Source organism: Crocodylus porosus, unplaced genomic scaffold (genome assembly GCF_001723895.1).
Source record: "Crocodylus porosus isolate Cpor-Errol unplaced genomic scaffold, CroPor_comp1, whole genome shotgun sequence".
In the NCBI taxonomy this organism is placed as follows: domain Eukaryota; kingdom Metazoa; phylum Chordata; order Crocodylia; family Crocodylidae; genus Crocodylus; species Crocodylus porosus.
Window position 1 is genome coordinate 167025283 of NW_017728906.1, and position 24653 is coordinate 167049935.

At 44.6% G+C, this 24653-nt stretch overlaps 1 protein-coding gene across 3 annotated transcripts in view; it reads right to left on the bottom strand.

The window, feature by feature from the left end:
- The window catches only part of WASF3 (WAS protein family member 3), a 129328-nt gene extending 113805 nt beyond the window's left edge, over positions 1-15523 (bottom strand). For 2 of the 3 annotated variants that reach the window (XM_019530149.1, XM_019530152.1), the window contains exon 1: positions 15452-15523. The gene's annotated coding sequence lies outside the window, so the exon portion shown is untranslated. The remainder of the gene's footprint in view (positions 1-15451) is intronic. The other variant, XM_019530151.1, reaches the window with a different exon arrangement.
- Positions 15524-24653: the final 9130 nt, after the last annotated feature.

Below are 24653 nucleotides of genomic sequence, written 5' to 3' on the forward strand. Positions count from 1 at the left end.
ACAGGTGTTTGAAGACTCCTGGTGCTCAGGCCAAGTCCCTGAGGACTGGAAAAGGGCCAGTGTAGTCCTTATTTTCAAGAAGGGGAGAAAGGAAGAGCCTGGCAACTACAGGCCAGTCAGCCTCACTTCTTTCCTGGGGAAGGTCTTTGAAAAAATTATCAAGGGCCACATTTGTGAGAGCCCTGCAGAAGAAGTGATGTTGAGGGGTAACCAACATGGGTTCGCGCAAGGCCGATCCTGCCTGACTAACCTGGTCTCTTTCTATGACCAGGTAACAAAGAGCTTAGATGTGAAGGAGGAAGTCAATGTCTTCTTCTTGGACTTCCAGAACACCTTCAGCACAGTGTCCCACCAATTCTGGTGGGCAAGTTGAGGGACTGCAGCACTGACAAATGCACAGTCACATGGGTGGCAAACTGGCTCCGGGGCATACCCAGAGAGTGGTGGTGGACTGGTCGATGTCGACCTGGGAGGGTGTGGGCAGCAGAGTCCCCCGGGGCTCAGTCCTTGGGCCGGTGCTCAACATCTTCATTAGCGACCTGGACGAGGGTGTGGAGAGCACCCTGTTCAAGTTCGCTGATGACACCAAGCTGTGGGGTAACGTGAATACACTGGCAGGCAGGGACCGCATCCAGGCAGACCTGGATAGGTTAGAGAAGTGGGTGGATCTGAACAGGATGTGGTTCAACAAGGACAAGTGCAGAGTGCTGCACCTGGGGAGAGGGAACCAGCATTATGGTTACAGGCTAGGGGCTGACCCTCTTGGCAGCACAGAGGCAGAGAGGGATCTTGGAGTCATGATTGACTCCATGATGAATATGAGTCACCAATGCGACGAAGCAATAAGCAGAGCCAACCGCACCTTGTCACGCATCAACAGGGGCATCACTAACAGGTCCAGAGACGTCTTGCCCCCCCTCTACGCGGCACTGGTCAGGCTGCAGCTGGAGTACTGTGTCCAGTTCTGGGTGCTGCACTTCAAGAGGGACATGGAGAACCTGGAGAGGGTCCAGAGAAGGGCCGCTCATGTGGTTGGGGACCTCTGTGGCCAGCCCTATGAGAAAAGGCTGAGAGACCTGAATCTCTTCAGTCTCCGCAAAAGGAGACTGAGGGGGGGGGATCTTGTGGCTGCCCACAACCTTATCAGGGGCCAGTAGCAGGGACTCAGGGGAAGTCTGTTCACCAGGGCCCCCCTTCGAGTCACCAGGAACAATGGCTACAAGCTGAAGAAGGATAGGTTTAGGTTGGATATCAGGAAGAACTACTTCACTCTAAGGGTGGCCAGAGCCTGGAATAATAGGCTTCCCATAGAGATGGTGCTCTCACCTTCCCTGGAAATCTTCAAGAGGAGACTGGATAGGCACCTGGCTGGGGTCTTATGACCCCACCCACCCCCAGTGCTCCTTCCTGTCCATGGCAGGGGGTCGGACTAGATGATCTGTCCAGGTCCCTTCCGACTCATCGATTCTACGATGCCTGCTGGTGAGGCAAGTGGGGGGACCCAGGCAAAGGAGCCTACCCGGAACCATCACTGGGGACCCAGCTGGAGGGCAGACAAGGCAGCTGACCTCCTGGTCATTTGGGGCCAAAAGACACACTCAAACAGTTCAAAGTGGGCCACCACAATGAATACATCTTACAGGTGGTAGCTGCCCAGATGGCAGAGCTAAGGCACCAGAAAACATGGAAGCACTGCCACACAAAGGCCAGCTGTGCAGCAACAGCCCACTGGCAGCTGACCCAGAGGTGCAGGCGGCTCTGCTACAACACCCATACTACAGCCCAGGCGGCCATGCAGTCCTCATCTGGGTCTGGCAGGAGCACAGTCATGGCAGGTCCAAGGGGGCAGATGCTATCACAGGTGGCAGCTGGTCATAGCCAGGCAACAGTACCTACTGCCAGACTGCTACAGTGGGTAGAGGGTGCAGGGCCGTTCTAGGTCAGGGTTGCTGCAGTAGTCCAGCTGGCACAGAGGGCTAATGTCCCCAGATACCAACTGGCCAGGCCTCAGAAGTCCCTGAGGGCAAGTAGCCCTGAGCTGTTTGCCAGGGCAACTTTTTATATTGCTCGCCCCAGCCTCCAGTTCCCCCTGGCTGCAGATCCGGGAGGAGCTGGGCAGGTTCAGTTTGCCCCAAATGGCACAATTTGGCCATGCCAAAGTACACATTCAGGCACATGTGCTGAGGCACAGATCTCCAGCACAAGTTTGTGCCACTGCTATTTAAGTTGCTGGAAGCACACATGCCCCTATGGCCATGTCCAGAGAAGTGCAGCCATGCAGTATGTGGTGCCACAGACATGTCTGTAGCAACCCCTACCACATATTCAGGTGTTCTTTGTACTGCAAGGGAGCAGCTTGGGGGGGAGGGGTTGACCCCTGGATCTTCAGGGGTTAAAAAAAACCCATGTAAAAAAAGAGGAGCAGCACACATGGGAACAGCACGTACTGCTCAAAACCGGAGCCTGGCCAGATGGAGGCACACACTGTCTGCCAGCCAGGTTCCAAGCAGCAGAATTGCCACCGCTGCAGCCCCAGGACCCGAAGTAAGGCTTCTGGGGCCAGTCCACAGCCTCCCCTGCCCCACCCAGAGTAACCTGCCATGTGTTAGAGGATGCATGGCACAGGCGTTCCCCAGGGAAAACAAGGGTTTCCAGTGCTAGTTGTTCCCGGGGAACCAAACATCCAGGCTCATGTGGCCACGGCCTCTGTGTGCATCTTGGAATGATGTTTGCACACCTAAGAGTGTGTTAACGTTGCTTGGCAGCCTGCAGCATTCATGAAAGGATCTCACAGCACCCTTGCTGAAAATCACTGGTCTACAACCTTAGAGCCAGAACCAGACACAGCAATCACAGGTGAGGCAGAGCAGATACTCACAAACAGGACAGAAAGAGAGAGGGGAACAACCAATTAACCCAAAATTCCATGGAGACAGAGGACCAGGAGAGGGAGAAAACAGGCAACGTCCACTTCAGCCATACCAGGATTCCATTCACCACTACTGTTAAGGTTGTGGTACGCAAGTTGTAAGGGGGCCACAATATCTATTTGGACCATACTATTCTAAGGGTACAAAGGACAGCAAACTTTAAGAAATACTGACTGTAAGCCTTCTGCCAGGACCCAAAAGCCACCATTTCCCCCTCACCCCATCATCTAGCTTTCCCTCTCCCAGCATCAAGTAAAGAGGCTTTTATGCTCTCTCCTTCATGTCCAGGAGAGCTAGATGTAATTTAAAAAAACCTTACTGAGAGTACAGGAACAAACCATCCTGATCTGCAGGAAGACTAGCCAAGAAGACAAGCTTGGCTTACCACAGAATTCTAAATCACTAAAAGAAATGGAAACTTGAACAGACAACTAGGGAGGAGTATAAAAATATTGCCTGGGCCTGCAGCGAAGAAGTTAGGAAGGCCAAAGTGCAATTGGAGTTGCAGTTAGCAAGGGATGTGAAGGATAACAAGAAGGGTTTCTACAAGTATGTCAGTAACAAGAAGATGATCAGGGAAAGCATGGATCCCTTACTGAGTGGGAGAGGCAACCTTGTGACACAGAATGCAGAAAAGGCTGAAGTACTCAATGCCTTTTTTGCCTCAGTCTTCACAGGCAAAGTCAGCTCCCAGACTACTGCACTGGGCAGCAGTTTGGGCAGGAGGCGAGCAGCCCTCAGTAGTGAAAGAACAGGTTAGGGACTATTTAGAAAAACTGGATATGTAAAAGTCCATGGGGCTGGAAGGGAGGCACCCAAGGGTGCTGAGGGAGTTGGCTGATGTGATTGCAGAGCCATTGGCCATCATCTTTGAAAACTCATAACAATCAGGAAAGGTCCCAGATGACTGGAAAAGGGCAAACAGAGTGCTCATATTTAAGAAAGGGAAAAAGGAGGATCCAGGGAACTACAGACCAGTCAACCTCACTTCAGTCTCTGAAAAAATCATGGAGCAGATCCTCAATCCATTTCTAAACACTTGGAGGAGAAAAAGGTGATTAGGAATAGTCAGGATAGGTTCACCAGGTCAAGTCATGTCTGACCAACCTGACTGCCTTCTATGATGAGATGACTGGCTCTGTGGATGCCAGGAGACCAGTGGTTGTGGTATATCTTGATTTTAGCAAGGTTTTTGATACAGTCTCCCACAACATTCTCGCTGGCAAGCAAAGGAAGTACGGGCTGGATGAATGGACTGTAAGGCAGCTGGAGCACCAGGCTCAGAGGGTGTAATCAATGGCTAAATGTCTAGTTGGCAGGCAGTAGGAAGTGGAGTGCCCCAGGGATTGGTCCTGGGGCCAGTTCTGTTGAATATTTTAATCGATGACCTAGCAGATGGCATAGAGTTTACCCTCAGCAAGTCTGTGGATGCCACCAAGCTTGGAGGAGTAGTAAATATGCTGGAGGGTAGGGCTAGGATTCAGTGACCTAAACAAATTGGAGGACTGAGCTGAAAGAAATCTCATGAGGTTCAACAAGGACAAGAGCAAAGTCCTGCACTTAGGACAGAACAATCCCATGCACCAGTACAGGCCGGGGGCTGACTGGCTGGGCAACAGCTCTTTAGAAAAGGACCTGAAGGTTACAATGGACAAGAAGATGAATACGAGTGAAGAGTATTGCCAAGAAGGCTAACGGCATAGTGGGCTACACTGGTAGGAGTGTTGCCAGCAGGTCAAGGGAACTGATTTTTCCCCTGTATTCTGCACTGGTGAGGCCACCTCTGAACTACTGTGTTCCGTTTTGCATCCACCCACCCCCACTACAGAAAGGATGTGGACAAATTGGAGAGATTCCAGCATAGGGCAACAAAGATGGTGAAGGGTGAATGGTGATGGGACACATGACTTCTGAGGAGAGACTGTGGCAACTGGGCTTATTTAGTCTAGAGAAGAGAAGACAGAGGGAATTTAACAGCAGCCTTCAACTACCTGAAGCAGGGTTACAAAGTGGATGGAGCTAGACTGTTTTCAGTGGTGACAGACAATGGAACAAGAAGCAATGATCTCATGTTGCAGCAAGGGAAGTTTAGGTTAGGTATTAGGAAGAATTTTCTCACTCGGAGTGTAGTAAAACACTGGAGCAGGTTACCCAGAGAGGTGGTAGACTCACCATCTTTGGAAGTTTTTAGGACATGGCTAAACAAAGCCTTGGCTGAAATGATCTAGCTGGACACAGTTCCACTTTGAGCAGGGGGCTGGAGGACTAGATGATCTCCTGAGGTGCCTTCCAACCCTAACTTTCTATGATTCTATGTGACAGTGCCACCCTCCACCAGCAACCGAGATGAATATCAAAAGAAGGAAAAAACAAACAGAGATATACCATGTGACCCAATGCAGCGTGTGCAAAATAGTCACTACAAGGCAACCACTGTATGAAGAGCATGAGTTCATATGTTGCAGGACATATAACAGGGGTGCTCAACTCCCAGTCTGCAGACAAGTGGAGCCATTTCATCAAACCCACAAGGGCTCTCCAGAGGCCTGAAAATTTGGCAATGGGAGAGCAGTGGCAGTGTTAATTGCCGTTCCCTTGCTGCCAAATTTCAGGATCCATATGAAGTCCCACAGGCCAGAGTGGCCCTGCACACTGCTTCAGGCATCCAGGGTGACATGGGACCCGACCCCAGCATGCAGAGTCTGATCCTAGCACAGGGGCGGCTACATAGGGGTCTGCCAAGGCACGAGGGGCCCAATCTTGCCTGCAAACTGGCCCAACGATACTCATGTGGGGTGTTGTGCATGGGGCTGAAAGGTTGAATGCCACCAATATACAACACTGCACTCTCTCTCATATTAGCTTTAAAAAATTAAGCATTTAAAGAGATATTCCAAACTTTTACAACCAACACTTCCCCAAGAAATAAGTTTTCTACAAAGTCTGTCTTAGTGTAAACGTTCAGAGAACTTCAAAATTCTAAGCAGCACAGGAACAGTCTCCAACTGCTACAGAAGAAAGGAAAAGTAAAAAGGCACATCTCTGTGGGACAGATGTTCCTACAAGTTACATCCATCTCAGCAGCCTGTTTAGTTTTGTTAAAAGTTATTCTACTTGTATGGAATGGTGTTGTAGAACTCATCACAGGCTTTTCAAAGGGTCTTTCAAGTTTTCAGGCATGGCAGACTTCCCATAACCTTTCTTAAAGCTCAAAATAAGTCAATTTTCTCTTTGTCAAGAAACAAGCTGGTCCATGGCAGGTGGACTCCTTCTTCCAGTGACCAGACGTGAGGAGGAGGGGCAGCAGCAGAGTTCACTGGGAAATCCCAAAGCACATAAACATTTTTAATGCCCCCACAACCAGAAGTGATGTTAAAAGCATCAGAAATTGGCCACATCAGGCAAAAATAGCCAATAACATAACCAATAAATGCCCCATGCATGTGCACAGCCTCAGCATGCATGCAGCCAGGAGCACTGCCTGGCAGCTAAGAGAGCAGAATTGGCTGATAAGTATGTTGTGAGGGAAGGGGGCGAGGGGGGGTGATCAAGGCCCCCAGCGGTGAGGGAGGGAATGGGGCTGGGGCAGGTGCTGCTCTGCCAAGGCAGGGTGAGGCACAGGAAGGCAAGCAGCTTGTCCAGGACGCATGGGAGGGGTGGCTCCTACCATGTGCACACCCTGGGAGAGAATGGAAGGTGTGTGCCCCTGGATCTGCACAGGGCAGGATAGGCTCCCGCTGCAGGCTCAGACCAGGGCAGCACTGGGCTCTTCCTGGCATAGGCTGGGCCAGGCTATGCTTGTGCTCAGAGTGAAGCTACAGGGGGGCTATGGCAAATTTTGGGATGGCTGCAGCCTCCCCCTCCCAGTGCTGCCACTGCCCACCCCGAGCACAGCCCAGCCCAGCCTACGCCAGGAAGAGCCCAGCACCACCCTGGCCCCAGCCTGCAGCAGCAGCCTGCCCTGCCCCACACACAGATCCAGTGGCACACACCCCACATGTCCTCCCAGGGTGCCTGCAACAGCAGGAGCCACCACCTCCCACCCCCCCGGTGGCCCCCGGGCGAATCACTCGTAGCTCCGTCCCACGCCCCACCCCATCCTGGCTGAGCAGCACCTGCCCCAGCCCCACTCCCTCTCCATGGCGACCTCAATCTGCCCCTACTCTCGCCCCTTCCCTCCCCCTGCCCCTTCCTCCACAACCAGCCACACTCCCTGACTGCATATCAGAATCGACCAACATAACTCCTTAAAAAAAAAAAAAAAATCAGCCATTGGTATCAGCCCACAAAATCTCTATCACTGCACCCCTAATCACTACTGTTGTTCCAGATATGCCTACCCATCCACAGAAAATCCCCAAACCTTTTTAGCTAATAAATATAAAGCCATTTTTAAGTGTGAAAGAAATCTGAAGTCCACCAGCTGCCAAGACGAGCGCTTGAAACATGGAAGAAAAATGCATCCCTTCATATAGGAAGGTGACAATTTTTACAACCCCTCAGGGGAAGGTAGCAATTTCTGCAGTGCTAAGACATGAAAAGTCAAAAGGAATTCTTTTTCTATTTAATTTTTACAGAAAAGGCATGTGCTACCTGTTTGCCTTAAAAGCCAATCTGCACAAATACAGACTGAGACCCAAACAGATGTTATTTTGGTTGTCTGTATAACAGCATGATCATTCTCTCCAGTCTACAAGAAAGTAATTCCCTCTTTTCCTCACAAGTTAGGCAGAGTAGAGAGCAACCCAATGACATATTTTATCATGCAGGCTGCAGCTAAAACTTCTCTCTAAGCAATGCCATCTTGCTTTCAGTAGGCCAACTGCACATTCTATAGCCCATCTTGTACTTGCACCAGGTGTACCTGAATCATCTTCTGTCAGGTGCTCCATGTTAGAGTAGGGTCTGCTACTCACAGCCATGGCAGCAGAGAATACATGGCTACATTTCCTAAAACAACAGTAGAAGTACCTCTTAAACACCCATAATATTGGGAAGAAACAAAGTTGTTTGTTACTTGACCAAATTTAAAAAGGCCTGATCTTCAAAATGCTCTGGCATCATGCATTCTGCACAGGCATTCTACAAACTTTCAGCAAACCACTTTCTGCAGTCCAACAACTGTAAAATATGGTCCACAATAACACCACGGTTAACAACATGAACCACAGATACTGCCAAATAATTGACACATGTGCTACCAAAGGCCTGAGCACATTTCTGGAAACCTATGCCTACTAGGCTGTCAGGGACCTAAACTCTTCCCTACCAACAGTGGAATTCCACCAATCACAGCACCAACTTCTAACCTGCTAATGCCAGGGGCAGGCACTTTCCAATGGAAATAGAAAAATCTCATGTGCATTAGTTACAGAAGTGGGGAGACAAGCTTCTCAAATACAGTCTGCCAGCGGAGGTGGTTCAAGCACCTACATTGAACACCTTCAAGAGTAAACTGGATGTTTATCTTGCTGGGATCCTATGACCCCAGCTGCCTTCCCGCCCTTTGGGCAGGGGGCTGGACTCGATGATCTCCCGAGGTCCCTTCCAGCCCTGATGTCTATGAAATCTATGAAATACAGTTTCCCACATGTGTGAAGTCTAGGTTCTCTCCTAGTTTTCCTGGATCTGCATTGCTACGTAGTCAACACTCTACATTGATGGTCCTAATCAAGAACTAGGAGCTGACATCTATACTGTATTGCTCTAAAAATCTGAATTACACATTATGATTTCTCTATGCTATGTATAGAAGCAGCTTACATGATCTTACGAGAGCATGGCACTGCCTTCTAAGTGCCAAGCTACTGTCCAAAGGCCCTCCACCATGGCTCATACCCTGTACATTAGTTGTGTCCAACATGACAGTATCAATGCCATCAGAATGGGTCCCCTGATTTCAAGAAGACTTTGAGTACAAGAAGCAACATAACTAAAAGAAGCTGCCACTTCCATTCATCTATCCAGAATGCATGTAAGAGAAAAGGCTTGCAAACTTTCACAGTGGAAAAAGCAGCTATGAAGCATAGGGCACTAGGAACTAAGTAATATGCCCTCAGAAAGCAAGCACCTTCCCTTGAGTCAGTACTAAGAGAGTACAAGAAGAATCTGAAGACAACTTATGTCCTCTTTTACAGTATGGCTATTTTCACTTGAGATGAACTAGGCACCTCAAGAATACTAATTCAAGTTAATACTGCAGTGAAGACAAGTAGACAATCCTATTAGCAGAACTCCAACCAACCCAGTGCCCTATTTTAGCTGGGGAGAGAGAGGTGGGACTTTAAGGTTTGAACAAGCCATTTATTTAAAAAGCTACATGAAAATATTCACAATGAGTATGTAGCCAAGCCTTGATCTTGAACTTTGCACGGTCAAAAAGCAGTTTTAATACTGTATTTGCTGGGCCAAGCTAGTGAACCATGGCAGCCTGGCCAAACAATGAAAGAAGGTTCCAGATAAAGAACAGCATGTTGAAGGAAACAAATTTCAAAATGGGAAAGATACTTGAAAAATACAGAAGTGTTTCACTTCACATATACATAACCAGGAGGGGAAATATGTAATAACTGAACATGCCTATAAAAGTCAGCTTAATCCGATCTGAGCCAAAACTTATAAAATGTCTTATAGTTTCTGTGTAAAGGAGTAATGCCAAAGAACTCCTAACCTAGCAATAGTTTCACTACCACAAATTCTTCTCTGGCTCTGCAGATGGTAACGTAAAAAAGAAAGTAATTTTCAGTTTATCTATTGAGATACAAATTCAATTTATATTGATGGGGGGGGAGGGGAAGGAGCACCCAAATTAAACATGCTTGTCATTCTTTGGGTAACTTTAAGCAATTGTTGCACCCATATCCTGAGAAGAAATGCACATAAGTCATACTAAAGCTCTGCTCTTGGTATGTTAATGGAACTTGAAGCTATCACAGAGCATTTTTTTTTTTTATTTAATCAGAGATGTTTGCAGAATATGATCTTTGAATGAACATGAATGATAGTTTCTGAATCTGTACATATACTCTATCGCACTTAATAGCATTTATTTCAGATATCATATCATACTTAATAAATTACACATTATGCAGATCTTTGTGGAATTAATTAATTAAAAAGCTATAAAGAAAATATCTGTATGCTGCCCAAGTCCAGGACAAAACGTGGAGTTAATGCTTAGCCAAATTTCACACAAAGACCATTCAGAAGCATCAGCATTTTGGTGAAGTTCTTTCAGATACTTTTCCAAAGAAACTAAAACCCTAGCAAACAAAAAAACCCACCAGTTTGTAAGAAAAACTACTCCCTGATATGATTATCAGCTCTTACAAAAAAGCTACACATTTTAAAACAATCAGTTTGGCCACACGGAAGTGGGAAAATGTTCCCTTTTACAGTGATCACTAGTTTTTGTGCCCAAGCATAAACAAACTAGATTTTTAAAAATTACTTGGCACATAATCTCCCTCCTTAATTTTTAATAACTTTTTTTAATTTTAAGTAGTGAAGGAATGAGCCTAATCAAATAAGTTTAATGAAAAAAAAATCTTCAATGTTGCGCTTAGAAACACTGCTACTTAATACAGCTACGCTTTACCCCATATCAACAATTAAACCCAAGGTCTTAATTCTGATTTCATGCACATATCAATTTCAAAAAATGGAAATATCAGCAGAGCAGAGTTGCAAAATACTGAAAACCTAGGAAACATCCATGAAATGGTAATTCAAGATTTAACACAAGAATTAAAGCCCTCTGCAATTATTAGTCTAAGCCCTCTGTTATTATTAATACACTAAGTAACATTAACCTAACAATGCAAAAATTACGTACAGGTGAAAACCGGCGTGATTTGAAAAAATGAGTGATTTAATTATATGCACTTTACCATCAAGTTTTCAGACCTGTTTGTAGGCTTCTAAAATGAAACGCACACATTTGGATATCTGAAAACGCAATTAGCAATGTTAACAGAGCTTCAATCAATAGTGGCAAGCAAACCCAGATGCAGAAAAGTCCCACTTCCTCTGGGACCTGCAGGGGGGATTTGGCTGTTCAAACTTGGTGGCTGTCTATAGACTTCCTTTTAGATTCTTAGTTTTCTTTATGAGTTAAATTTTTTTATCCTTAATTTCTTTCCAGATTCTTTTTTCCTGCAGTAAAGATGACAATCTACAAAAAAGGTCCCATTCCAAGAGCAGTAAAAAATTCCTTTTTCCAGCTTAAAAAATAAACAAACCACGTTACGATTAAGTAACTCACATTACGGGTTGGTTTTTGAACTGCAAGTCTGGCAGCTTCTAAATTAAGATAATTATGAAGAAACCTGTTCACAAATTAGTTAAGCAAGCAGATGCAATATCATTTTATACAATATTTTCATTAGTACTTCCAAACTTGAATTCAGATAATAGAAGCAGCAAAATGATTACAGAACTAAGCTAAAACTTGACACAAGAGCATGTCTTGGCACCATCACAAGTTAACTTTATGGGCACTTTATGACTCAGGCCCTGGACACCACACATTTACACTGATGTCATCTACATTTGTGCACAGAACCAAAGTAAAATTACAGCAGGACCCAGCAAGGATGATCTATCCTGAGGGTGTAAAATATAGTAGACCAGGGATGGCCAACCTGTGGCACACCTTTGTGTAGCCTCTATGGCTATGTCCAGAAGAGCATGGACACTTTTTTCCCCTGGGGACAAGCAGCAGCAGCACACCTTGTGCCACTGCTACCTGTCCCCAGGGAACACCTGTGCCACACACCTTCTGGCCCTCTGCAGGTTACCCCAGTGGGCTAGGGGAGGCTGGCCCCAGCAACCGTGCTGGCCCCAGCAACCTTACATGGGGTACTAGGGGCCTCAAGGAGCTGCAGCCATGGTGATCATGCTGCTTGGAGCCTGGCCAGCAGCCAGTGTGACTCTGACCAGACAGTCTCATTTTGGGTGTCGTGCATTGCCCCCACGTGCCAGCCCACTTTTTTTCCATGTGGGTTTTTTGACCCCAGGATCTCCTAGAGTCAACCCTCTCCCCCATGTTGCAGTGTGGAGAACACCTGAATGTGTGGTGTGTGCAGCACCACATACTGCACGGCCGTGTTCATCTAGACCTGGCATATGTGGCAGGTGGCAGATCAGGGAGGAGACAAGAAGCATGAAGGCAGATAGGGCAGAAAACAGAAAGCAAAGCAACAGAAGGGACAGGGAGCACAGGAAAGAAAGCAGAGCAGCAGATCTAACAGAGGAAGGGGATGGAGTAGCACTCAGGAAAGGTGCACAGCTAAACTGTGGCACACCTCCCAAAAAGGTTGGTCCCCACTGCAGTAAACTATTTTTGCACCTCTTTCCACTAGGTGACAGAAGCAAGCAACAGTCCGCTTGCCTAAAACAAGTGGTTCTGTACCTTTTTAGACTCAAGGCACCTCTCAAAGAATGCCAGCTCTTAGCTTCCATTCCTTTTGGCTGGAAAACAACAGAGCAATTCTTTTGTTGCAGAAGAACTCAGAAAAACCACTACAGGCCAGATTCCTTTTGGATCCCTATCATGTGTAGGCATTTGCACACCCAACAACAACCATATTGTGCATCATCCTAGGATGCTGCAGCATCCTGGTTGAGAAACACTACCTTAAGCAAAAGAGATAAGGTTCACACACGACACTTAGCCTGATAATTTAACACTTTTACTTTTGCCTTTATTTTTCCTGGAGCATCAATCTAATAAAGAAAGAAAGAAATAGGATTCAAGTAAGCAACACCAGGGTAGGTCCATATACTGAGTGCCCATTCCTTTTTTTAATGCAACAGTATAAAAGGTTGAACACATCACTGCAAAAAACATAGGCCTTGTGCCAAGACCCCAGTTTCCCATCCATAAAACAAGAGTCATAATGCACATTGTTTACTACTTTGTTTCCTTATCTATTTAGATTGCAAACTCTTTAGGATAGTGACTCTCTATTATTATGCATACAGAGTACAATGAGACTTCCAGGCACTACAACAATACATAACCAAGATTTTAAAAAATTTGTTTATATGAAACACCCACACTTAAATAATAATTTTCCTTAGGGATCTCCATAAATTATCTGAGTTTAAGCTTGAAAATGATACCAAGGCATCTAACACAGCAACTCGAAACAGTGATTACCTAAGCCCCTATGCTCCCCACCCTCCAAAGAACACAGGATTGCTATCATACAGGGATGGAGACACTCAACAAAAATTCAGTCTCTACAGCAAAGCATGCTAAACACCCAACATTTATTTGACTACTTAAGCCAACAGCGTAACTCCTGTCACCTCTTGCAGTAGCTGGGACTTCACTGCAAAGGATAATGAATTGTGTTTATGATATTGATATGTTTTTGACAAAAGCTTTACTGGCACCACATGTGAAGTTCAGAAGTATCACGGAAGACTCCAAAAAACCCCACAAAATACGGAATAAATTGTGCAATGCATGGGTTAAGTGTACAACACTACAAGAAGTCAATAACAACAGAAAGAATACAGCCAACCTGAATTGCAAAAACAACTGCAGTTCACTCCTCCCTGCAAGTAAAAAGGACAAGATGCTGAAGGAGGACACAAAGTAACTCAAAGTAAAGGCTCTATCTTACTCTCAGTACCTTCAAGTACAGCAAGGTCAGGCTTTCACTCCAGAAGTCACAAACAAAAACATACAATTTTCAAAGGTACAACAGAAGTTTGACACCGATAGTCACTGCCATCAATGTTGTTTCTGATGAAGTAGGTTTCTGCCTGCAAAGGCTCAGGGCTCTCTGAACCAATTAGTCTCTCAGGCAGTGGTTCTCAACCTTTCTAAAATCAAGGCAGCTCTCAGAAAATGCCAGCTCTCCTTTTTGACTACAGAAAAAGAACAGAGCGAGTCTGTTCCAAAAAACTCAGAAAAAGACCACAACAAATCAGAATCTTTGGGCTTATCTTGTGAATCATGTCTGCACCTAACAGCACTAACGCTGTGCGGCACCCCCAAAGGGATGTTCAGGGTGCCTCAGAACCTTGGTTGAGAGTCACTGCTCCAAGGTGCCACACTGACCTACCTTATGCCTGACTTTAGATATGCAAAATAAAACGTGAACATTTAAAATGCTATTGATAATGTATTACTGCTAAGATGACAGTGCAATTACCTGTCAAATGAAGCACAGCAATCTGTGCTATTTATACATTTTTATTTGAAATTTAAATCCCATTTCATCACCTGCATAATCAAACAGAAACAGATTACTAGACTGCATATAAGGTTTGTAATTTGGCAGTGAAGAAAAATTTAGCATACCAAAGACTTACGAAAATCTACTGTTTTAATAATTATTTTTTTTATGAAAAGTATAAAATGCAAAGGGAGTGGGATATTTTTCTATTTAAAAACCCTAGCTCAAAGCCTTGTGGTTAAGAATGATGGGGTTACAATCTATTTTTTGTACAAGCTAAACTTTTGCTCATATTCATTACTTAAGAATCCATTACTAGTTAGGAAAACATGAACTGAACACAAACCAAGAAGCTTGTCCAATTATCAAGAGAAAGGTCCACTGGAAATCAAACCAGCACTGCAGTGACACTGCTGCCATCATCTCACACACTTTGGACAAGGATGGCTGGCAACAGTTCTATGCTCAGGTGCAACAGGACTGCCTACCAAGAGGGAAACCCAGTGACTCCAGATTGCCAAGGTAACTCTTAATGGAATCTGAAAAAGTACCTGAGAGATTGTATTAAACAAGATAACTTAGTAACAATCCCTTATGGTGCGCAAAGAAAACAAAAGAGTGCATAAAGCCACCCAAACTGAAGTTATTCAGGTAAAGCCAGACTTAGGCCTTCAGCATGCACAAACTTAGAGGTGTAACTCGAGGTATGCACATTACAAAGTCCAACAGACCTAGCGAGCCACCCCTTCAGCCTAAGACTTGGCACTAATGAAACAGCATTAGCACTAGGCTTGTACTGTAAAAAACAAAACAAAATACACAAACAAACCCCCCTAGAAAAGAACCCTGCTCCGGCTCCCTGGCTCTGTGGAGTACATTGGTCCTGGGTCTCCCTCCCGATCTGCTCCCAGGTCTTTCTGCCAGAGGCAGGTTAATGCATTCAAAGCAAGAGGAAAGCTGTGGGGTGGGAAGAGGGAGGCCGGAGGCAGAGAGCGCGTCTGCGCCGGGCCGTTCTACCCGCCTGAACCCATTTCATAGACGGGGGCACTGAGGTCCCGAGAGCCTTAAGCGTCACGCTGCGGGGGGGTGAGGAAGATTTCTACAGGGCATCGCGCCTCGGCTGCCCCTGCCCTCCCACCTGCGCGGCTCCTTCCCTCAGCAAGGCGGGGACCAGGCTTACTGAAACCGCTTGGGGCCAAAGGACCGAGCGATGCCCCGGGCCTCGCGGGGAGCGGCCAAAGCCCGGCCCGGGCCCCTCCGCACTGCGGGCGGGCGGGCGGAGACTGGGGGAGGACTAGGCGGGGAGGGGTCACCCAGCCCCGCGCTCACCTCGCGCCCGGCTCCATCGCCGCCTCCAGCTCCAGCTCCAGCACGGGCGGCAGCCAGCGCTGCTCCCCGCGCCCGCCGCCCCTCCCCCACCCCACCGCCGGGGAGCCGAGAGGGGTGGGGCGAGGCCCACCAATACGAGGCAGCATTCTCCAGCAGTCTGCGCTTGACGGGCGCGAGGGGCAGCCAATGGGGCAGCCGTACGCGGCGAAGAGGGGCGGGGGAGGAGGGGCCTGTCACTCAACTGCCCCCACCTGGGGGTCCGCGAGCGCGGCCCTTCTCCTGGGGCCCGGGCTCGCCCCCCGCCGAGCCGACACACACACGGCGACCCCACTGGGGGGGCTGCTGCATTGTTTGCTGCAGCTGCTGCCGCGGGAGGAACAATGCGCGCTCGTCCCGTGCCCCCGCCCTGCATTCCTGGGCCTGGGGCTTTTGTTTGCCCTGCAAAGCCCCGGAGAAAGCGACAAAGCCCGGCCTGGCTTCTCTCGGCCCCCCCCGCACCAGCGCCCCTACCCCGGCTCTGACCCCCGGCGCTGCTTCTGGCTCGTTTCGCTGCCCCGGGAGGGTCAGGGGCAGCGCAGCCCCTCCGTAGAGACGGGGCAGCCCCGGGGCCAAAATCCGTGTCGGGGTTTTGAGGAGAAATCACTGGTCAGAGCGGGATTCCCTTCCCCGGGCAGCAAGGGGGAGAGAAAGCGCCTCGGAGGCGCTAATCAAACTGCTAGAAAACTTTCTGGGAGAAGAGACTTTTTTTTTCTTTGGTGCCCTCCTTCGTGGGCCCCCGGGCTCGGGCGGGAGAGCCGTGGGGCAGGCGCTCCCCGGGGAAGGACCCGCACCAAGGCGGTGGCAGCGTCGCCAGTGTCCCTGGACCGGGGAAGTTTCCTTTCAGATGAACGTGTCATTTCTTTTTCTGCTCCAGCGGCAGCACAGGGGAGGATGCTGCATGAAGCAAGACATGAATGCAGATTTGTTCCAGCCGCTTCCCAGCCCCTAGCTCCCTGGGTTTCTTCTCTGTGCCCCTCCGCCTCCTCCCCTCCCCCCCCATGTTACTCAGACTCTTCAACCATTCTTTTTTCTTTTCTTTTCTTTTTACAATAATTTCTAGATCTTTTGCAAGTGGGAAGTAAGAGCCATTGTAATATGGCTATTTTCCTCTGATCTTAGTGTATAAATAATGTAAATCTGTTGAGCTGTTTATATTTTATTTAGACCACAGCTAGGTCGACATTAAGGCGCAGAAACAATTAGATAAAGAATTTGCACTGAATAATGTAACTAGTTCTAAGGGGGGAGGGGAATCCTTCAGTCCATTCTCAGGAAACACTTGCACTGAATAATGGGACTAGTTCTAAGTATTATTATTTGGGGGCAAAATCTTTCCATCCTTCCTCAGGAAATACTTTCACTGAATAATGACTAGTTCCAGTTCTAAGCATTATTATGTTGGGGGAAAAAACCGTCAGTCCTTCCTCAGGAAAACTCTCTGAAGCCACTGTCTGCAAGATTAGGCTGTTAAGAGATATCTAGCCCCTGTTCCTCCTTCTGGTTTCAATGGGTAGTGAAACTACAGGAATAATGGAGGACCAGAATCAAGATGTGTTGGCACAATTGTGCGTGGCAGCTTGTTGGCACAATAACTATAGACAGTCCTCGACTTACAACATTTTGAGTTACAATGTTTCACGCTTACACTGTTTATAAATTGACAACTTTATGACATTTGTTTCGACTTACAATGCTTGATCCAATGCAATGCCATGAGAGCAAACAAGTTTGCTGCGTCACTCATCTCCCTGGAGAACATCTGTCCAAACTTCCTTGGACATTTTCTTTAAGGAAGCAAACAAGACGCCAGAAAAACCTGCAGCCAGAACTCCTGAGAAGACTCTAGCCAAGAACCCTTCAAAAAGCCCAACCAAAAGCCCTTCAAAATGTCCAGCAAAGTCACCTCAAAGAAGTCCTTCCAGATCAATATGATTGCTGTTTACAATATAAATACATTAATGTAGCTATATTACTCATCTATAATTGACTGAGTACAAAATTCTGGGGTATTTTTGGTGAAAACAGGTTATCAGGCCTTAGTTCAGGAACCAATCCCCTGTTTATAATATTGTTTCTTACGAAAATACTGGTTCTGAGTTACAACATTTCAACTTAAGACAGTTTTCAGGAACCAATTGTGCCTTAAGTCCGAGGACTGCCTGTATTTCAGGTCAGTCCAGTACTTCGTAGAATAGTGTATTTGACCCCAAAATATAAAACACAAGACTAAATAATATTTCCAAAAACTAGTATGACATATTGCTGTTGCATATAAAAGTGATCTAAATACAGTTTTTAAAGGCAAAAAAAATTCAATATGACAAAAACTTAACATTGCTGAATAATGTGAAAATAAACAGTCTCACTGCAAATGATTTACAATGCCCCTGATAATCATTTCAGTGTCTCTGGTTATTAATGGAACATTGATATGTCTCAGAAGAGTTCAATGCTGAATCAGCTTTTGCAATAAATTGCTTTTCCCTCCAGCCCCAGCTTCACCCTACAAAAAGGCCTCCATATCTTGGTCTGGGAATTGATTTAAGACAACTAGAGGATATTGCAATGCACAGTATCAGATGCATTATAGATTAGTGCATACGCATTAGAGGAGCTCAGTTTCCTGTGCTCCAGTCTTTAGTTCCTAGAAGCACCTGAGCATCTTTCTTCATTTTAAAAACACAAAGGCACATTCTTCTGGGATCACTGACATTTTGTAATTTTATCTGAGTTTTATTTCTTTTACTATTTTACCAAATCAACGTATTCAAACTGCTGGAATACAGAGAAACGAATGGGTTTTATGAAGCTGAGAAGTACTAACTAACTACTAAATCTATAAAAGACAGATGCAATTTAAGTGCAAAATATCATTAGTAGAGTCTTGTTTGTAACCAGGTTTGTGAAAAACAAACACAGAAAAGCAAGTAGAAGGTAAGATAACTTTTCAGGACACCTTTTTCATGAACAAAAAGGCCTGTTATCACACTGGGTAATGAGCAAAGTCCCTTGACTTTATACTCAAGCATTTAACTTCTAAAACACTTTTTTTTCTCTAGGCTGGCTTTTGCTCCATGGTCCAGAAGACCTCTGTGCTAGAATATCATGAGAGGCATGAACCAGTGATCTATAGCAGGAACCGACATAAGGCTTTGGAACCAGTAAGAACCTATCATTTGAACAGACTCCCTTTTGAAAAATGAATATGCAACAGCAATCAAGAGATTTTCAAGACAAAAATTAAAAACCCAAATAATTTAAGCTAAATCATTAAAGACTTATGGTCCAGTTATTCCTGCACCTATCTGATACCAGACAGTACCTGATGCAATAGAGAAAGGTGAAAGGAACATAACAGAGGGCAAGTTTGGAAAATCCTTAGTGCAGACGTTATCTCTTAATTCAAACCAGTTGGCATCTGGCTTGTGCTTTGACACTAAGCTTTGTAACACTTCAAAAAACTATTTCTCTGTCAATTTTTTTATCTGACCCATGAAGGATTCACTATGGAAAGATATTCATTTTGGGAAATTTAGTTTACTTCTGGGGGAAGGCAAAGTACAAAAAGCTAATGAATTAAAGAATTATTAGGCTATCAACAACCAGGCTACAAACAAATCAAACATTATCATGAGGCATGTCAGGTAACTAGGGACTTCCCAAAACTCAGTCACTATAAACCCATCTGACTAACGCATTGCTGTCTGTTACTTTCTCTTCTCCTTTTGCTGGAGAGCATCTGTTTTTACCTAGTAAGAGATCTGATTGGTTTTTCTTGGCATTATAATTATTTTCCATCCTTCCAAAATCCACTGTCATAACACTGTGAAAGACTCAGAAATATCAGAAATGAACTACTGTATCAATGATAAGCATATGTCTGGTAGAACCCCTGGGGATCATAAAATAAAAATAAGAGGAGAAAGCATTGTCTGCTAATGTTTGATTCTTCCCTTGTACATTTTCTAGCCCTTTCTTCAGGCTAGTTCTCAAAGTCCCCAGTCACTGGGCTTCGCTACTTCCCTTGGGAGCCTACTTCCTTTCCATAACCTAATAACTGTCACTGCCCAACCTATGTTTTTCCTTTCTCAGTTTCACTGCATTAGTACTGGATATACCCCATGTAACAGAGCCACTAACACATCTGTCTCCTTAGTGCATACAGCTCTGCATAGGTAATTCTTTTAATCTTCCCTTGTAAATCAATTCCTCTAAGCACCCAATTGTTTTCCTTCCAGTTCAGCAATAACTGTACAGAAACAGGGGCAAAGTGAGTATTCAAAGGCATAAATGGCAGATGTTCCCAATGAGTTTTGGTGAAGTTAGGAACTTAATTGCTATATGTCCCTTTGAAAATCCACTTGCCAGTGCACACAAGTGGATGATGTTTCAAGGATGCATCAAGAGAATCAAGAAACACCCCATTCATCACAAAAAGTGTGTGTCAGTGGGTAGCACCTTACATGATGGTACTCTGAGAAAGTGAGTTACCTAAGAGATGAGAAGGAAGAGTGAAATCTGTACTAGGGGTTGCTGAGGGAGGGGAGCTAGCCACTAAGAAAGCAAAACAACTAAGGTAGATTGTTAGCTTACAGTTCATTGTTGTAATTCACAGTATTTTGATTTCAGACAGGTTGGGGGAGGAGAGGAGGGGAGGGCAGTGGGACACTCTTTGTGTCAGAGTTAAATATTAAATGAAAAAGGTTATATTCTGCTGTCATAAGGCCTTCCATAATTGCTCATGGTCTGCTTTAATATGTATGGAATGATATAGAAATGGTCTCAAAGCTGCCCCGGTCCTTTCCAGATAGTACTTTATTACCTACACAAATGCATTTAGAATTATGCCCAAATCTTCACACTTTTTGAACATGCTCAAATCTTAGAATTGCTGATATTAAAAACGGAATTAAGTAGTAGGCCCTAAGTGTCATGCAATGAAGAAGCCCAAACATCCTTCTTCCAATGTAGGGACCAGAGTCCTGGGAATTTAACAAATGCTATATTGTACAGATTATGGTTTTTAGCTTATTCTTTAGTTGTTTTAAAACATGCAATTTTATTGTATTTCCACATATATTATAACACCTCCCCCAAAGAAATCAGGGCCCCAAAATTGGATGCTTGTATTAAGTGCTGAAGCTGTTTTTCTGTCCTGGAAAAAAAACCCACCCTACTTTGATTCTTGTTCCACAGTATAGCAACTGTTTCATTACTAATTAGGCAGCTAAGGGAGTCAATTGACTTCATGACTCATTGTTCTTCATGCCAGAAGAATTAACAATCATCTCTCCTTTTTACTGGTCTTGATGCTCCATTAATCAGGCTAAACTTTCTTAAGGCAATTTGATTGCCTGTGATCTGTTTTTGGCCTCTCTTTTCCTACAGCCTTGGAGACTGTGGGTTTTTTCCCCAAAATAAAGATCTATCCGCAGAGACTAGCCTTCATCTGCAGCTAGGATTTCAGCTTTAGTTGAGCAGGAAAGAGAGGATCATGCATCTGCAGATTAGGCTCTGTCCCTCTATGCAGCAAGGACAAAAAGACTCAGGAAAAATCTTTTTTTTTCCACTGTGCTTTTGAAAAAACAAGATGGATATTGTAATCTGGGGCATGTTGCATGCAAGAATATACAGTACTTCCTTTTATACTTTGCTTCACTGACTGAAGCTGTTCTTCATGCTACAGGTGTTAATAATGTTAGCTATACATTAGATTTGTAATGTTTGCAAGAAAAATCTCCATTATTCCTTAAGATACTATCTACTTTGTAACATAAGAAAAAGAAAGACATTTCTATATTGGACCTCACCCTCTCCCTGTATTGTGCAAAACCTGCTGCCAACTCTAGTTAGAATCTTCCATCTCCACAAAATGAAGCATCAGCTCCTTTATGTATTGGTCAAGAACTTAGCTCCTGCAAACTGCAAAGGATTCTGGCACTCAGGTAACCCCACTGACTTCACCTGGGATATTGACATGCTAAAAATTGAGCAGGTGTTTGTCTGGACTGAATCAATGTGCTCATCACCTAGGGAGGGTTAACCCTGAATTGAAAGAACATTAAAGATTAAATTTTCAGGAGATAATTTTAATTATGCCACTCCAAGATGTATGGATGCTTATGACTCCCACTTAAAAATGGCTCATGTGTAAATTCCCAAATGCACAAATAAATCCTACACATGTGCATGCAAACTGAAATATGCAAGAGGTTTTGTACTCACAACTGCTATGCACATAAGGCAAGCAGGAGTGCAAAACTTGAAAATGCAATCCAGCCTTGCTAAAAAGGTGAGGTTACATTGTATAGTAATCATTATATTTCTTTTCTCTCTGATTTCATAGTGGGAAATAATGTACAAAGGGAATGGGAAAAAGGCAATCTCCTCTAGTAGCAGATTTTCAGCTGTAGGAAGATAATGTTCTTTAGATAATTGCAAGTGGTATTAATTGGTAAAGGAGGCAATGAATTAGCAAGTATACTAAGGCACAGCAAAACCCTTTCATAAGAAAAAGAAAATAGATTAGCAAACCTGGAGGAATATAGGTTGAAAACCTTCAGCACAGAGAGAAAAGAGAGCTTCTGAAATGCAGATGCTAAGGAGGAAATGAAAAAAAATTACTTGGTTAAATCTAATTGGAAATTGAACTGGATAGTTTCTCTCAGCCATATATCAAACCAGCCTACAAATCTCAAGAAACAACAGTTCAATACAGACTGTCTGATTTTATGTATCTTTTTGTTTCTCCTTTATTAACTGATGCCTCATGGGAAAATTTTGAAAAAATAAACTAATTTAGAAACACCTATCATTACCTAGAATATTTTCCTTATTTAAAGGTACTTAAAGAACAGGAAAAAAGCCACTTGCTGTAACTTGGCTGTACCCATTTCAGTTAAGAATTAATCTAAATGTCTGCCTTTTTCTTTATAATCCCAATTAAAATTATCCTAAATAAATCTAGGTGGTTTACAAACTTTATTCAAACCTTTTCTTTCAATTATCTTCCCCTTTGGAACTCACTCTATGAATTCATTATCGTTTGTCCAAAAACTCTTCTACCTAAAACTCACTCTCTTCTCATTTTTAGATTATTCTTTGGATCCTGTCTTTTTAGAGGTCTTAATACCACCCTCCACAGTGCTTGTCTTTGGAAATATATGTTTGTGGTGTCTAGGGTTAGATTGTTTTCCTGATGTTGTATTCTGGGCATTGCACATCTCAATTTATAGGAATTTGCTGGAAGAAGCTGCCATGTTCTATATGGAGGTGGCATAGCTCAGTCAAGACTCATTCATTGATTCATTCATACTAGTCAAGGGGGACCAGCAGGCACTGGGGAAGTCCCTGTTCTCCCGAGCACTGCCGGGAGTGACCAGGAATAACTGTCACAAGCTGGCAGAGGGTAGATTTAGGCTAGATATCAGGAGGTGCTACTTCACAGTCAGGGCAGCTAGGGTCTGGAACCAACTTCCAAGAGAAGTGGTACAGGCTCCTACCCTGGGGGTCTTTAAGAGGAGGTTAGATGAACACCTCGCTGGGGTCGTTTGACCCCAATAATCTTTCCTGCCATGGCAGGGGGTCGGACTAGATGATCTACTCAGGTCCCTTCCGACCCTAGAAACTATGAAACTATGAAAGACTCACACTTTGCTTTCTCTCTTAGGGACTTTTATAATATCTACTTGTGTGGCTTGTCCCTTTACCTAAAACACAAGTACATTAAACTAAATGCATGTGACTGTTCTCTGACTGGAAAAGCAGTATGCACATTTTGTATTATTCTAACATTTGAAATCCTTTAATTCCTTGCTGCACTAACTTACTTCATTAGGGAGAAAAACAAAGTTAAAAACAAACATAACTATACTTCCACACCAACAAGACATGCGGTAGCTGCCTTTAACTAGGCATACTGATGGCTATTACCACATTTATGGTAGTCCAATAAATGTTTCTTGGAGCAGCTCCTGGCTCTTATAATGAATTCTCAGCAGGTTGCTCATAATGGTTACCCTAGATCAGAAAGGTCAGGACTTTGTTCGTCCTTTAAAATATCAGTACAAGTAAACATACATTTCTCTCAAAGGTCATCAAAAGCCAAACCTACAAACTAATCAATCTCAATCCAGCTTTGCTCCCCTGTTGTTTCTCATTATTTCTACAGTTAACTAAAGAATTTTTAGAAATCCAGAAAAGTAAATGACAGTAGAGTTTCAGTGTTTGTCAATTGCTGTTATAGAACATAAAGTGAGAAAAATGAAGAGAAGACAGGAAAAAGGGGAAACCTACATTGTTATTCATCTAGGAGAAAGCTGACATAATTGATCTCCCTCTGTTGTCAGGACAAATCAGACACAAAAATTCAGACTGGCATTTGACATCTGTTGCACAGTCAATAGAGTTGTGATTTAAGGTAAAAAGTATGAAGTAAAATACAATATTAATCCAGCTTGTTCTGGAAGGAAATAAAACTTACTCTCCCCATGAGCAAGAAAAAGAGAACTGTGCAACTCCCACTGTGCCCCCTCAGCCTACAGTGACCTGGATCAATGAAGACACATCAGTAAGGCTAATTACCGAAGGCCCCCTGAAAATAGCACCAGGGCCTTCCTTCAGAGCCAATTCTATGGTTACAGTGCTCTCTCGCAACCTTTATAAAACAGCTGATTAGCCATTGATTGATTGACTTCTGGTCAGCACCACGGACAGTTCACAAACTATGCGGGTGAGGCAGAGAGACTATGCTAAGCGCTGCAAAGCAGCCTTGTCACAAAGGCCTAGGCAATATACACCGGACTGTATTTATGTCATTATGTTATAACACAAACCCAGACCAACATAAATATGCTGCTGCTCTTCTCACCCCACTGTAAGAATAGTGTTTGCATTTCTGCTTGCTAGTCCAGAAGCACCACAGCATTGAACCCAGAGCTGAGGCTCTTCTGTATCTATTGCCATTACTCAAAGGACAGTTAGGTTCAAGAAATAGCTCATGAGTTAGATTCATATCTTGAGTTGCAGTGACAGAAGTGAACCTCCTCCACCTTTGATAGGTTGGCCAAATGTGGAGGCACAGCTCTGGAAGCTTCTGGCAAGTATTGCTCCATAGGGAGAAAGAACTACAACTTGTCAGAGCTGCCCCAGTAATGGAGAGGAT